The sequence below is a fragment of the Alligator mississippiensis genome, chromosome 1 (assembly GCF_030867095.1).
Source record: "Alligator mississippiensis isolate rAllMis1 chromosome 1, rAllMis1, whole genome shotgun sequence".
In the NCBI taxonomy this organism is placed as follows: Eukaryota; Metazoa; Chordata; order Crocodylia; family Alligatoridae; genus Alligator; species Alligator mississippiensis.
Window position 1 is genome coordinate 269530834 of NC_081824.1, and position 17349 is coordinate 269548182.

Here is a 17349-nt window from a genome sequence, read left to right on the forward strand (position 1 = left end):
GTTTGAGACAGTACTTATCCACCATGGGAAGCCTCAGAATTTAAAGGGTTAGGGGGTCTTTGTATGAGACAGACAGTAAATCGGGTGCACACCAAGCCATCTGGTGAATTTTTTTCACAATTGAACTGTTGTATTCTGCTTTGACACTAACTACTGCTGAACTGATTTCTTTTCTTTTGGAAGCTATACTCAACCCTTCAGTAAACTCCTACATTTCAAAACATCACTTTTAAGTGTTTTAAAAACAATTGAGAAATACTGTGAAACCCCCAAACCTTTGCTTTGATGGTAACTTTACATCTGCAACGGTTTATCACTCAGGGAAAAAGGTTGAGTAATAAAGTTCGAATGCTGGCCATAGTGTGTAACAGAGATATTGCAACTTTGAAAATGATTTGTTATGTGAATGTTCATGTAGAACCAAGATTCAAGGGCAGGTGTTTTGTTATCTATATCCACTTAGTTAAGGTATTGTGGAAACTAGTTCTGGTTTCTTTCCTCCCACCAATGAGCAGAAAGCACTCTGTTGGAAGCCACATACAGCAACAAAGTTTCCTGTATTTAGCCAAAAATATAAAATGTGTTCCTCTTTAAGCTTAACACATTTTTTTCCTGTGGATGGAAATAAAAGAAGAAATCAGCCTTAAGCTATCAGACTGCTTCATTTGAAAATTCTCTCATCTCTTTTTTTTTCTTGACTAGACAGTTTCTAAATGTAAAGATTTATTTTCTTTTGCACATGTAACAAGCTTGTGGAGGAATGTTGCATAGGTCTCCAGCACCAAAGTACTACTGAGATCCAATCTTAATAAATCTTCCATGTTTGTCTCCAAGATTTTTCTGGGTCAGTGAGAACAAAGCTGCAGATGATGGGACTGTAACCTTATACCAGCTCAGGAAAAGACCTGCTGGAATTGAAATTCAGAATCCCAGTTCTATTCATGCTTCCTAATTTGTTCTGGGAAAAGTTATTGCCTCACTGCTTATTCCCTGCCCCTACTGCTGCCCCCTCCTGCTTTCCCCCACACTCATGGTTCTGTTCAGCTATTCTGGCTGGCAAATAGTCTCGGGGGTGGGATAGTGTGAGCTTCCTCCAGTCCTCTTCTGTTCCTTATCCACTTGCTCATCCTGGAAATATCAGATGCTGAGCTTCTCTACTCTCCTTTCCGTGCCAAGGGTTGCAATCTGAGCGGTGCCAAGCAGAAGAGTATCTCAGGATCTCCCCCCACCCTTACTCCCCTACACAGCTGAGAAAGGACTGTGAAAAAGGAGATGTACATATGAAGGTATAAACACTCACTTTAGCGTAAAAAATCCCTGGGGTCTGCTACCATGTCAGGCACACATTTGACTTGCTCGCCCTTTGTGAAATGGGTGTAACAACTCTTCTTACGCTCAGGGTAGATGCATACACGAGTGTTAGGGTTGCTTCAATTATGAACTTAGAAGGTAGAAAACACAGATAAGGGGAAGCCAACCCAAGACCGTCTCTCTCATCAAGCTTGAGCTCGCCTGGCTCTGCTCTGACTGTGCAGGGATGCTGGCTTGTGACAGGCTATTCAGTGTCTGGAGGGAGTCCTTTGGGGGAACTATTTGTATCCCACCCCATCCTACCCTCCAAATAAATGTACCTCACTTTTTATATAGTGTATAGGGGAAAAAAATCCCTCCAATACAGGGAGTGGACTGTTATGGAAATGCTGCCTTCCTTGCCTGTTCTAAGACAAGGTGGCTGAAAATCTTGGCTGTATGGAAAATAAATTGGAATTATAAGGGCCCTGATCCTACTTCCCTGGAAATCACTTGGAGTTCTGTAACTGACTTTGCTGGAAGCAAGATTAGGCCCATGATGTATATTAAAAACAGCTTGAGTAAATGTTGTCCAGAAAATATATTTCCACTGGGTCTGTTCTGCCAGACATCTCAGTGATGGATTTTAAAATAAATACAGAGATGTTTGGAAATATTTTTGTGTTTGTAAATATGCAAAATATGCAAAACAAAGTTAACAGCTGTGGGGTGTTCACGTGAGGAGGCTCTGTGTATTGGTGGTTTTTTTCCATCTCTTTTTTTTTAAGCCTCTGTATCTGTTCCAAGAGAATTGCTTTACTGCAATTCTCAGTGGAAAAGGCGGGAGGCGGCTGGATGGGCTCTTTCAATGGTATGTGACACTTTAAAGACTGCCTGAACTTCAGTGAAGTGCCTTATACTTTGTAGTGAAACCTCCTTTCCACATAGCATGCAGACACTTTGAACTCCATGTTCAATAAAAAAAAGGAAAAAAAAAAAACTTCACTGGAAGTGGAATGGAGTGTGGTTTTGATTGAATTTGGCCTTTCAAGAGCAGTACCGCAAGGCAGAATATCATACATGTTTCTTAGTAGTTGTTTGGTTCCTTCTAACTAGTGATACAAAAGTACTGTTGTAGTCACTGGTGTACCGGTCTTTATGTCTTCAAGTGAAGTAATTGGTGACTAAAAGGATTAACTGATAACACTCCAGCTGCGACTTTTTCTTATTTTATTTTATTTCTTTCTTTAACTACAGGAAGCTGTAGGTTGAAAATGATTCAAATGAAGACGAGTGAAATCCAGTACTTGCTGAGGTCAATAGGAGTTTCAGTTTGCTAGGGTCCATGTTTTTCAGTTAGTGTCACCACTGGCTTGGGGAGAACAAGATTTACCCAGAAACAGGCACAGAATGCAACACCAGCAGAGTCGCTGAGCTTCTTCAACTGCTGCGCTTCTTCCCAGGGAAAGCCTTATGTTGTGTGTCCACTCAGTCTGGGAACTGTCTGCTGAGCGTTCCAGCGTGTCACATTTTGGGGTACTGTTTCTGCCACTTTCACCTACTTGCAAAAGGCCTATTTTCAGTAGGTCTCTTTGGGCCATATGGTACTGCTTAGAACAACTTGGAGGGCCAGAAGCCTTATGAGGAACCAAGGAACACTCACTGACTCTTGCTTTGATGCAGGAAGTAATTCACTGAATCTTTAAGAAAGTTTTGTCTTCTTGTTCCACTCATACCTACTCAGTTCCAATAGCTGCTCAAAGGACTGGAGAGTGCTCATTGTTCTGATAACCCCTGGTCCTTTTCAAACTCCTGCTCTACCATTTCCTTCTTACTTGTTGAGAAGGGTCTGGAGCAGCTGCTCAAACTCATTCCATGTAGGAAGTATGACATCCCTCTTCTTCCCTCTACCATAATATGAAAATGCTCCAAAGTCTTGACCAGCATATATGCAACTCAGGATGTTTTACTGCCCAGGGCCATGTCTACACAAGATGCTACTACACAGCCATTACTGTGCAGTAGTACTGTATAAACCAGTACTAAATGAATGCGCAGTAACCTGAGTTATTGCTCACTTGTGCAGTAGCACCAATGAATGCTATTTTTGTGACACTATTGCACAGCAGCCTAACACTACTGCGCAGTAGCATTGCGTCACGGTTTTTGCCAAGTGACACTACTGCACAGTAGTGTCAGGCTACTGTGCAATCAGCATTTCATGTAGAGGCAGCCAGGAAGAAACATAATGAACCTTGAATTAATGACTAATCAGTCTAAGCAATGTTATATTTGAATGAAGTACCTCAATACTTTTGGGTATATGGGTTTGTGTGTCTTCCAACATTGTTTGTGTGGATAATGGAACAGATCTGTTGTATGACTACTAGTTTCTTAGGTTCTTTCTGGGCAAAACAGCTGTTTCTCTTATGAGTCTGCTGAGGTCAATAAAATTGAAAATAAATTAAATATATCAATGTGAGATTACATGACTAGGGGACAGAGGAGACAGAATTTCTTACAGATGACCTAATGAGCATAGTTGCACTATACAAAGGAGGTACTCTGGGACCTTAATCTATAATCATGGTGTTAAACCATATTATGAAGATAATACTTTTTTTTCTAAAGGTATTAGGAGCAATTCAGCACCCCCTGTCCCAAATGTCACAAATACTTCGCTCACACCTTTTCTTTACAATGATTTGCTATTTTTGCCACAACGGCTGTCTCAGTGGATCTTTTCAGGTCAATACTACATTTAGATTTAAAAGACCTTGGCTGCTATATGGCTTAGCTCCTGGTTGGCTTACTAATTGTAAAAAGGAATGAAAGTTCTGGATGGGCATAATTGGAGTCCAAGATCTCTGTTGATAGAAACAAATACAATGCAGGCGGTAGATGATTAAACTTGCTCTACATTGCCTGTCAGTGCCTCAACCCTGACCTGAAGGAAGAAGCTCCATGACTAAGGAGAAACTTAAATCTTTCCTCATTCAATTCTTAGTCTATGTAAGTGAGAGTGGTTGCATCTACATGTGTGCTTTAATGCACAGTAGCCTATTTTAAGGCGTTACGTAAAAAAACATACAATTACTCTAATGCACACTAAAATAGGCTACTGAGCATTAAGAGTCACTTAAAAATGCTTTCAGTACTGTGCATTATGGCAGCCTAATGCCTTATTTAGTACCTCACATTGGAGGTACTAAATTTAATGCACATTAGGAAAAACACACTCATGGATGTATAGATGCGCCCACAGTACTTCATTCTTTAGTCCCATTTAGTCCTTGGCTTCCCTCCACAGATTGCTAGCACAGGTCCTTTTTAGGTTAGGGGTGTTATGCAAGGGATATTCAGTGGTGTTGTGGGCTGGGATCATAGAACCTGCAGATATCATTTGCTAAACAGTAAGAGTAGTTGGCACTAGTGGGTGTGTCTACATGTGCAATTACCATGCCTAAATAAACTGGGGACTTTATTGCTTTGCAGTTAATTGCTCCTGGGTGCACCATTTGAATGTGTCCAGAAGCAATTAACTCCAAAGCAGTTAGCTCTGGAGTTTATTCAGGCATAGCACGTGGAGCTGGGGCAGGATAGTCCCAGTTGGCAGGGCACCCCAGGGGTCAGCCTGCCAACCTGGGGCTACTCCCCCAGCTCAGTGTGCTGCAGATTGGCTGGCTGGGGCACAAGGCAGCTTCACGGTGGGGCTAGCCGGCAGGCAGTCTTTGCACTGAAGCACCTTCATACCCCAGCCAGCTGGGCAGCATCTACACGTGCTGCTGCAGAGTTTTTTACTAGACTGGAGTAAATTAGTTTACTGTAGCCTAGTAAGGACATGTATGTAGACTCTACGATGTTTACTGTTCGGCTAATTAGTCAAATGAGCAGTCCATGTCTTGTGTAGATATGTTCGCTGTTGACCAGTGGTTTAGCTACAATAGGCCTCCATTCCTCATCACCAAACCTATTAACTGTAGAAAAATAGTATTTGTAACGCAAATGATTGATAACAAATAGATAGTTATCTTGATTTTGGGGGTGGGAAGGGGAGGATATTTGTGTCTCAAATGGGGTCTGGTTGTGAGGACAGTTGCAGTTATACAAAATTGCCAATAGCAAGAAATGGCATCTCAGAAGCTAAACTATGGCTTCCAATTAATACATTATTTTATCCTAACACTTCATGCTGAACTTTAGTAATTCTTAGCTAAGAGCAATGAATGAGAAGGAGCTTTAGTAGCCATAGTTTGCTGTTCCCCCCTTTCCTCCCTCCCTGCCCCCGCCCCTTTCCCCCTGCAGCTTTTTAAACCAGGCACTCTGATTACTTTGTATGTAGCTTACTGACAGTTTGAATAGTCCTGAAAGGGAATATTGGCAGCCCAGCACAACACAGTGTCAAAACCTCTGGTTCCCCCATGCACAATTTAATCCACCATTACAAGGACTCATCTGCAAATCACAAACCTGTCATTTTCTTTATATGAAATCAGCAATCACTATAATTTCATCTCAGCTGGAATATTATTTTTCATTTTTTTTCTTTTGATGGGTCAGATTTAAACCATCTGCACACAGATGGGAAGGAAAAGTGGAATTATTGTTTTCACCAAAAACTCTTGCAGCTGTCAGGGTGTGTTTGAGACAGGCCTGATGGCTCAAAACAAAGACGGGACACATCATCCTGGCTGGACTTAAGGGGAGTACGGCTATTCCTTATGGTCAGCTTTAATTTAGAGAACTTAGGGCTAAATGAGGTGAACAAAAATAAAAACGGAGCCATGCTCAATGTCTTTCCAGTAGGAATTATTCACAGAACTGTTCTGAATTTGCTGGACTGAGATAAGACCTTTGTCAGCTTCAGAGACTTTCTGACTAAAGGCTCCTTGGTGGCAGTGTGGCCTTGCTGGGATGGCCTCACACATCTCCTATTTACCTACATCTGCACACATGCTCCAATCCCCAAAATGCAGCAGTGAAGATACTCCAAGATTGTTTCTAATGGTTGCTGTTAAGTACACCAAAAATTGAACTCTCAAGAGTGGCTGCAAAGGGAGTCTCCAGAGCAACTCCCGAGATCGGGGCATGTCACTGCCATAGCATAAACACATTCTAATTCACCCATCAGGATAAGAAAAGCTTTGTGTTGTGGATTAGTGGGGATGTCTACATGAGCCGCTACTGCACAGTACCAATTTGCTACTGCACAGTCAGGTTGATAACGACCAGTAGGTACCGTGCAGTCAGGGGCACATGTAGATGTGCCCAGTGAAAAGCTCAAATGGAGGTATCTAAGGACACCAGGATGCTTTAAGTTAAAATTTCAGAACAAAGCCTCAATGGGGGATCTAGAAGTAATATTTGTTAACATTTTTTTCTAATATAGTATGGACCTGCCATTTTTTTTACCCCAATATTCACCTTTTTTACATATTCACTCATCCATATATTGTAATATTAGGGATAAGTTAAATGTAGCACAGAATTATTTTTTGTGTAATATGTGAAATCATTTTCTCATTTTCTTCCATGCTTTGTATTTCTTTTATAGTATATACAGTTTTATAGTTAGACTGGAATTAACAGAGGTGATGGTATTTTTGCAAATAGAGCAGAGCAGTTAGATGAGGTGATGATTTATGACACTCATATTGGTTATATTCTTATGTAAACTATGGAACCAGTAGTAAGTCTCAAGAGGTCCACACTCATTTTGTACAGTTTGTGTTATTTGCCAAGAATCAAGTATAGAAGAGGTGTTTGAAGCAGGTGGGAAAGAATAAAGAAGGCAACAGACATTAGAAAGAAATGGCAACAGGTCAAATGTAGGGAGTCTATTGAGAGAATTGAGTTTATCTTTCATTTAGAACACAAAGTGTTGCATGGCATAGGAATCTCAATGCCCAATACTCAGAAAAAGGCAAAAGCCAACAATGACAAAATAGCAAGCGTATCTGTAACTGATGTATCTTGTATGGCAAATTGTAGTGATCTTAATCTGTATACCAGTTCTGTGAAACGTCCGCTAAACTTATGTAGAATATTTGGTCAAGAAACGCACCCAAACCAGAGATTCATTTCTGTAATTACATTCAGTAAGAGTGAATTGATAATGAATATGTTTATATTTGGTGACCAAACAAGCATTCTTTTAGCAGAAATAAATTACCTCATAACTGCTGAAGACAGTACTACCTACATTGTTGCACCCCACTTATAAGGTCCATGATAGAAAAGAGTGAGGGAGCCAGATATACAGATACAGCAATGTTTTGGCTTCAGAATGAGCCCATATAGCCCCAATTTGCAGCAGTCTGAGCTTTAGTGTTGTTACTGCAATCTTTTAAAGGAAACTATTAATGGTGAGTGTGCTTTCATTTTTGTTCTTAATGGCTTGAAAAGGGATTAGGCAAAACAGTTAAATATTTGATGACAAATCCAAACACATGCTGCTGGTATATCAAATATTTGTACTGAATTTTGGTATTTTTCTTAAGGATGTAAATGTCAAAATCCAGCTTGGTAATACTTTTTTTTTTAAATACTTTCCTACACCAGTCACATAACATCATTTAAGGAATGACTTCCTGCTCAAAGCAGGGATTTATTTCATTGCCAGATCACTGTCAGGAGCCCTAACAGGCAGCTTAGATTAGGTTAATTGCCTAGTGGGCCACACCAGCCTGGAGTGTGGACTGTCAGCACTAACCCGGTTAATGACTCCAGTTGGCCATTGTCTGAGCTGCTGGGAAAGCAGCTTCTCTATATAGTTTCAGTTGTAGCAGCACATTCCAGGCCAGTCTTGACCCTGCTTGGCTCTTTTCTTGGACTCTGGCTTGCGGATTTTACCTTGGATTTGACAACTAGGTATCTGATTCCTGGACCCTGTCTGGGTTTCCCTTTGGATAGTAAGTTGGTCTCAGTCTCCTGAACCTTGACCTAAATTGCATTTTGGATTTTGCACCAGGGTTTCTATCTTGGAAATGGTAATTTGGCTCCCAAACTCTGACTCAGACTATGTTCAGGATTATATCCCTGGCGCCTGCCTTCCCTCAGTGACCTAATCATTAGGCAAGACCACCTACAACCCAGTCCCTTACAATTGCTTTCTTGCTCAGTGACAAATATTTGTATTTCCAAGTGTTATGTGACTGTCTCATACATGTAGGATTCTTGCAAAGCCAATGAGGTGACCAAATTTGGCATCCATAGTAAGACTTACTTGTATTTCTGTTACTGGTATATATTGCATTGAAAATTTTGGGTCATACATTTTCTACACACTGGTCACAAAGGTTGCTGTGCTGATGAGGATGGTGCAGCTGCTTACGTTCCAGAGAAAGTAAGCTGAGAAACAAGTAGAGGCTATGAAAACCAGTTTCTAGCCAGCCAGTTGAGGGGGTTACTGATGAAGAGAGCCTTGAAAAACAAGAATCAGTGAAATTCAGACATCTTAAAGTATCCCAAGAACATGTATATGATGTAAGAGGTGAAAAAAATGGACAGCAAAATTAACTGCTTTGGGGTGCATCCATCATCAGCCAATGTGATCAAAACAACTTGTTTAGCTTTTCCATAAGGCTGATCACCACATTACTTATTCAGGAACCTAAAGGGAGATACCGACCCAGCAGAGAAAACTCTATGGTCACAAACTCCTCCAGACCTTTTTAGGCTGGACAGAAGGAAAAACTTCTTTACTGTCTGAGTCCCCAGGGCCTGGAATAGACTCCCTCCAGAAGTGGTGCAAGCATCTACTCTGGACTCTTTTAAGAAACATTTGGACACCTATCTTGCTGGGGTCCTTTGACCCTAGCTGACTTCCTGCCCCTGGGGCAGGGGGCTGGACTCGATGATCTTCTGAGGTTCTTTCCAGCCCTAATATATATAAATCTAAGAAATCTACAAATCACAAGTGGTATTGTAACTCTTCCCAGCATAGTTCCCAGGAAGATTGTTTGCTACACAGCTATCAAGAGAGAGATAGATGATGCTTCAGAGGATAATAAATCCATATTCTGTAAAACCTAAGTTGCTGACCCTTATCTGATAATGAATAATTTAAAGTCAGCAAACAGCAACATACTTAATGGTCCTAATTTCATTGAGAAAATAATACCAACCAACATTAGAAATAGAAAAAGCAAACCAATGTTCAAGATCTATGATGGCAAAAAATGATTCCCTGAATACAAAGAAAACTGTAAGGTTGTAGTAGAGAGAAAATCCCTTGTTATGCCCTTGATCATTAAATGTCAACATGAGAATCCAAAATGTAGGTGGACATATTTCAACTGATTGCACATTTGTTGAAATGATTACTGGTGAATACATTCCAATCATTCAAGCACTGGCCTTCAAACTAGATACCCTCAAACTTGTAATTATGGCCTGGTCAGTATTATATGGTTCTAAGTGTTGATGCAGCTCTATACAGTTTACTGGTGAGATTAAAATGGTTCTCATCAGAGTACAGATAGTAGCTTCCTTCATCATTAGGAGGACTTCATATATAAGTGTACTTTCAGAAAAGTTACCACACACAAGCTTCAAGAGTAACATATACCTGAATTGAAAGTGAAATTCATGGACCAAATTCAATAGAACAAGCTATTACTGATGGTCATATACTAAGGGACTGAAGGCTCACAAATTGATATTTTAAGAACCCCGATACCTGCTTTTTCCACAGCTCTTGAATTGTATAGCAGTAAGTGATCAGGAGCTGAAGGACAGTATCATCAAACCTAAACAGTCAGAATATAGTTTCAGAAATTTCAGTTCTACATTTGTGACCAGCCATAGCAAAGGTACTTTGGATTTCAGCTTTTCATGGCAGTAAATGGTGGCCTCATTACTCATATTCAGCCACGGCCTAAAAGAAGGAAATTTGAAATTGTGCTGTTTCAATCTTCAAATGTGCACTGCCATTATTCCTAAGATATACACATATGCGAGGTGCAGTGCCATCTGCACTGCTGAAGTGCATTAAACTAGCAGCTGGCATGCTCAGTGAATTCCAGAAAAGGAACTTGGTCATCAAGAGATTACATCAGAAGTTCAACCAGGTGGACTTTAATTGAGACAAGAGTGCCTTAGTAGTGGATCGTGTTTGCATTCGTCACACTTTGATCAACCTAGGTCAATCTAAATTTCAATCAGTACAGTTGCTCAAGGAGGTTAGATCAGCCTAAAAATGGCCAGTCCAATCTAGCTTGGCGCACCTCCTCAGGTGAACTAAATTAGATCGGAAATGGGTTAGCCCAATCTAATTAATGTCCGTATACATTCAGAGCACAGGTCCAGGGCTGGGAAAACCAAACCACTCACCCCAGCCCCAGGGCTGCTCTTCCTACCCATCCCAACCCTGAATGGACTATTATTAGCCCCTCTCCCCCACCAGCATCCCCAACTCCCCGTCCCTGGACTGAGAACTTCCCCTGAGGACTCATCATCCCCCTCACAAACCTGCAGCCCTTAATTCCATCAACCCTCCATAAACCCACTAGCTCCCCCCAGCCCCACCCACACTCCTGCCACCGCAACTTATTTAGATCAGGTTCCAAGCATGGATCCCAGCAGTGGTGAACATGTGCCAAAGTATACGTGATCTATGATCACATGTTTTAAAGTAAGCCACATGATTGTAGGTTGGGTACAGCAAATGTCTGCATGTACCCATAGGAAAAAAGAGGGTAAAACTGTAGACATCACTAAGATTTGCTCAGACTGCAGCAGATAAATTTACAACTTGAGAGCCCCCATTGTAGCAGATACTAGAGCCATGAACCGTATTGATTTAGCTGATCAACTTAGAATTAAGTCAAGAAAGGCAAGGGAGTAGCATGACGTTGATGATAGGGATTTACTCTTATGAATATTTGCTTAAGGTTGTCTTTGGGGAGGAATTAACCACTGCATAGCAAAATATTCTGTATGTCGCTACTGAAGCTAAACAAAATGCAGTACTAAACTTGCACATTTTAGGAAAAGTAGAACTAGACACCTTGTGAAAAAAGTCTTATGACATGAGTAGGAAGCCTGGGTGTGTACACATTCATGATTCACTGCCAACAAATAATGGTCCAACATTTTCCCTGCAGTATGAGGTTGTGAAACAAGTCAAAGGCAAGGCCTCATCTGTGCAGACAGACAGAAGTATTTTTCAGTAACTAATCTCAGCCTGTGTAGCTGGCAGGACCATGAATCTTCAACAGATTTTGAGACCATGTCCCTCTGGCAATAACAAAAACAAATGACAGCCTAACAAGCACAACAACAATACATGCTTTTGAACTGACAGCTGATATCTAATTCCCATCAACAGTTTGGGAGAAACTGCCTTGGAAATTATGTACAAGCTTTGATACAAGACATAGGAAAGACCTCTTGAACTAAAATATTTGGAGACCTTGGAAATGCCTTTGCAAATCTACTCAGGACAGGAGCAGATTTCTGCATAATACATACTGGGCTTGAAAGTTATTACAAGAACTCTATTAAGGGTGGCACAAGGCAAGAATACTCAAGAGGTAAAAGACCCATCCAAGGAGTACTGGAAGTGTTTCTTTCAAGTGTATGGATAGATTTTGTTGTAGTTTCAGAAAATGAGGAGTGTGTCAGAGGTTTATAGCACTGATAAAGTATTTGCAGTTTTATGCACATGCTTGTGGTTCATCAGAAATTCTTCTCTGGCATCTAGAGAGCTCATTTCCAGTCACTAGTTTGGAGCGAAGCCCATTATCCAAAATTAATACATTCTCCTCCAAATACAAGTGGGTGGAAAAGAGAGGATGTAAGTATGGGGCTCAGATCATGTCATTGCCACAATACCAGCAGATTTCATTCAGACAATGTTCTGCAGCTGCAGCACAGGATGCAGATATCAGTGATGCCATTGCAAGACAGCATGATTTGTTTGTACATGTCCATGCATATGTAGAGAACACTAATGCAGACCATCTTTCTGGCTATTTTGTCTTTTGCTTAATTTTGAACATTTGGCATATGGGCATCCAGGAGTGGCATCTGCAGCTCAGCTGCATGTACACCCCTTGAAAATTCTGGCTCATGGGGACCCAGCATGTTCAAATGGCAGCAGTGCTGCTGGGCTGCATCAAGCCTTTTAAAAGACTCAGGCCTAGAAAGCCTGACATAAAGAAGCTCCCTCATGGCACCCCAGGACCTTTAAAAAGTAAGCACATAGCTGGATCCTGGGATATGCAGCTGAATTCTGAGTTTAAGGTCCCAGTGCAGCTAGAGCCTGAGATTGGGGAGAATAACTGGTTCCCCCATGCTGAGCTCCCTGTGCTGACAGTCACATGATTGAGGGCCAAGACATTTTATTCCTGACCTAAAAAATCATGCATCCTGCCATGCACATCTGGTATAGCCAGACCTGTGATTTTGAGGATTGGACATGACATTTCTTTGATCCCAATCACATGATTAAGTGACCAAATAAAATGTTGATTCAATTTGCCACTGTATACCAAGTTTCATGAACTTATCTGCTATCATTTATGCTTAATTTATGTTCATTAACATTTTACTGAATGTTTTCCCAATATGATCTTTTCAGTTGTTTTAGTTACATCAGCATGTAAGCTTGAGTGTTAAGGTTTAAATGCTGAAGTTATACGGCTGAAAATGCTCTTTCATGATTATATCTCAAACTAAAATATTTTTACTATCTTACACATAAGAAGCTGTGCATATTATTAGAGCATTTGTCTTACCTCTTACAACTCACTAAAGATCCAGGTAAATTATGATAATTCTAAACAGAAATAAAACTTAAAAATTGACAATTCAGAAATTTCAGTGTGCTACTGTGCTTTCTTTGTAGAGGTTTTATATACAAGATATAGTTTGGTAATAACCATATTTATAGTCCACATAACATAATTGTCCCAAGAAGTCATGTGATCATGTTTTAACAGCTGATTTCTTGTGACAGATTTGAGGTTTACTGGACAGTTGCTTGTTACTACTATCTCTGGACCCCAGTTGCTTTGTGATCATGCTAGCATTTTTTGTTCTCAAAACAGTCCTTTCTTCAGAGTTTTATTTCTATGCAGAAATGGATCCACCACCTGGACTGTGTGCTGACTGGTGTTTTTCACTGTTACTTTCTGGGTGCGTGTGTTTTCTGCCAACATTGGTTCAGATGTCTTTAAGAATATAGAATGAACATCCAAAATGGTTTGTAGCTCTCCTTTTTTTCCAGTATCCCCTGCTTAGATATCTTTATCTCTCATGTAAAACAGATCCTCAGGGGCTCATATTAAAAATATGAAGTTGGTACAAATAATCTAGGTATTATATTGGCAGGTTGCCAGTTTCTGCTACTTTCTACTGGGAAACAGAGCTCTCTAACATTCTCCTTCACTTGCAATATAGAGATGCTAACCATAGGGTATTCTTTTCCTCCTCTTTTTGTGTTATAATTTTCTGGCACATAGTTTTCTTTGTGTTTCTATACTTCAGTGCTAGGTGTCTTAGCTTATGCAACTTGTTAGATGTTGGCATTAATGTTTTTGTCCTTCTGCTTATGAGTCTCTGAACTGGATAGTCTTATTAAAACAGTAGGAAGTATGTTTTGCTACTCCAAAATGGAATGAATGAATATGACAGGATTGCCATTATCTAGTTAACTGTGGGTGCATCTACACATCACTGTACAGTGACATTGCTATGGCACCATGCTTTAGTGTGTCCTTTTGGGAATACTAAAGCATGGCACAGTAACTGCTTGTACTGTGCCGTGCATGCGCGCACGGTTATATTTCACCACCACTTTGTTGTAGCAGTGCACTAAAACAGTGCTGGTATGGTGAAGTAGCTGCCAATCACTTGTAGACTCACATGATCGCTATGTTGCCATCACATGATGTACAGCAACATAGCACATCCCTCTGGCAACGTGGGGGATGTATAGACACCCCGTGCTATTTATATTTCCCTTTGGCTTAGTGCCTCTGCATGGCAAGGACATGGCGTGCTTGAATCTATCTATCAAAAACCATCAGCAGAAGAAGATGCATACAAATTGTGAGATATTGTCCATTATTATCCAAGCCCCTGCAGTGAGCCCCTAACAAAGGTTTTTTGTTTTGTTTTGTTTTTTTTCCTATTTCATTCAAAATATCTGCACTGCACCTGAATCCAGGTGAAGCTGAGAAGTCATTACTTCTGCTTGGATGTTGGTTTTTCTTAGGTTCTTTTTTTCATTCTGTTTAAAGGTTCACATTTGGATTTAAACTAGAAAACAATGATAACCAGTCAGAGAAAGTTGAATCAGTCAGAAAGAGATTGACAACTTCTTCTTTGAAGGAATAGGGAAAGGTAAATCATGAGTGAAAGCTAAATCCTGTTTGTTTTACTCAAATGAGACTTCAGTGGAGTCAAATGAAGTTACACAATCACATAAATGCAAATAACATGCATAGCCCTAAATCTTTTGGGCCAGATATTCTACTGCCTTGCCCCACGAGTAGGCATTTACACTTATACAAAGTGAAAGTAAAATAGTACCAGAATTACAGTAGCTTATACCATGTTTTGCTTCCTGTGGAATGAAGAATTTAGGCCTACAGTAGGTAATGCTAGCAGGAGAATGTAAGGGTCTGATTCCCTACTACCTTGCACTTTGCAGTCATTTGCACTTGCCCAAACTAGGTGTAAAATACTATTATTTCATTATTATGTTACTCATTTATACCCACTTAACACAGTGGAAAATGATTACAAAAAATGCAGTGCGGTAGGAAACCAGCCTACCCTCCTTCCATGGCTCAGTGCCAAATCGGTTTAAGCCTGCAGACTTAACAGAGCCACGCTCTCAGGTACAAGCAGTTTGGTTGTGGTGGGTCAAAACTTCATCACCTCCTACAGTGAGCAATATTAAACCAAAGTGATGGAGTTAAAGCAAGCTGACCCATTGCTGCTACCTTGGCAGCTCTGTATATATAGGAGCGTTGTTTTTTTCACTGCTTTCTTCGAAGTTTGGGAAGGGAGAGGGGGACGGAAACAATCACTTAACATAGTTATTTCCTGTAGAGCCCATAATGATCTTTGTAAATTAAAAAGATGGAGGATACAATATTTTGTACACAGAAGCAAATGCTACTGTACTTTTTCAGGACTATCAATTTTCCTATGTCTACCTCCTTGGTTTACTACATTTAGGTTTAATAGAACAAAACAGATTAATTTCCACACAGGGAAGCACAGTTTATGTCCTGCACTCACCAACTGGAGCCTTTAGAAATCTCAGCTAAAGTTATATCAACCCTGGTTTATTGGAAGGTAAGGGCCTTGTTACACATTCATTTTAGGTGGCTCCCTGAACTCTTAACCCATGGACTGTCTATACACTGGGTGTCTACACAAGACACTTACTGTGCAGTAGCTCATTACTGCTGCTTAGTAGCATCACTGGGCATGAACCATGATGCAACACTACTGTAAAGTAGTAAAGAGTTATTGCATAGTAAGTGTCACTACGCAACCATGCCAGGATGCTGCTGCTAGGGTTACCATATTTCCAGTTAAAAAAAAGAAGGCACCTGTTGGGGAGAGGGGGTGTCATATGGTGGGGGGGGGGTAGTGTTATGCCTGTGTCCTGCTCCTCACTCCCAAGTCACATCCCCCCTAGCCCTGCTGGTGCCCCTCACTTCCAACCCGCAACTCCCCTGCCATCCCTGCTGATACTGCTTACTCCCGACCTGCAGCCCACTGGCACTGCCTGTGCCCCATGCTCCTGACTCACAGTCCCCTGCCCCCCCAGTGCCTCCCATTCACAACCCACAGCTTCCTGCTCCCCCCAGGCCTGCAGCATCTCCCAGCTGCTCTGCCTCTGTGAGCACAGGCACCGGCTGGGCTACACAACTCCCTGCTGCCCCCGAGGGATCCCTGCCCCATTCCCCCCCCCCCCCGCCCGAAGGGCAGGCACCTCCCCTACACCCTCTGTCCTGCTGCAGCCCCAGCACCCAGACAGCTTCCCCCAGCGCCAGCACGCACTTGCCTCTTGCACACACCCTTCCTGTCTACACACATAACATACATACACACCAACCCCTGGAAGAGTCCTCAAATCCTGATCCTCCAACGTCACCCCCATAGACTTACCTGCATTCAGCTGTGGAGGCTGTTCCTACTACCCTACCTAGCTGCATGCCAGCCACGTCCATGTGCATGTACAGATGCACATAATGCCTCTGTCTCTAATCACCCTTTCCCCACTCCCACAGCTCCAAGCAACTCCTTACTGGGTCAGGACAGGAAGTGCTGGGAAAAACTTTGATGCCGAGCAGAGTAAATTCCCAGACATTTGTGGATATTTTAAAAAAAAAAACACCTGGACAGAGTTGGGAGGACCCAAAAACAGGATATGTCTGGGAAAACCCAGACCACTCCCTACAGATGAGCTGCCCAAGTTGCAGTCCTCCAGCATTCCAGGATGCAAAGTCCCTCCCCACCCCTCTTCCTGTTCAGTGTGAACAAACTTTATACCCCCTGAACTCTACTGCCCAGGTAGCAGTTCTGGCCCAAAGCCATCTTCTTCTCCTGTCCTCAGGGGTGTGAGCTTCTCTTTCCCAGGAGTACAACCCCGTGCAAACAGCCAACAGAGAACATGCTAGCTAGACAGGTTGCAAGGCACAGATGAGTCCAGGAGTGAGATCTGGGGCAGGGAGATGGGTGGGGAGGGAACAAGGTAGAAGGCCGAATTGGATCCCCATGAGCTGGGGCTTTCTTTCTGGGGCAGGTACAGTAGCTCCCCCAAAAGTGCCTTCCCTCATTGGTCCCACCTCCCAGCCATCCCAGAAAGCATGACCGGCACCCCCACACCCCAGTCCCAAATCCCAATTTCTTAAAACATGACACCTTCTTTAATTTACTTCCTCTTTCTTTGATTCCACTTAAGCCCATATATTTTAAATTTAGAAAAGATTCATATCAGATAACCAAATAACTTTGGTTTGTAGGTCTAGTAACTGAGACTATGATTTCCTATTGAGCATTTGAATGTGGGTTACTTTGTAAGAGTGGTGG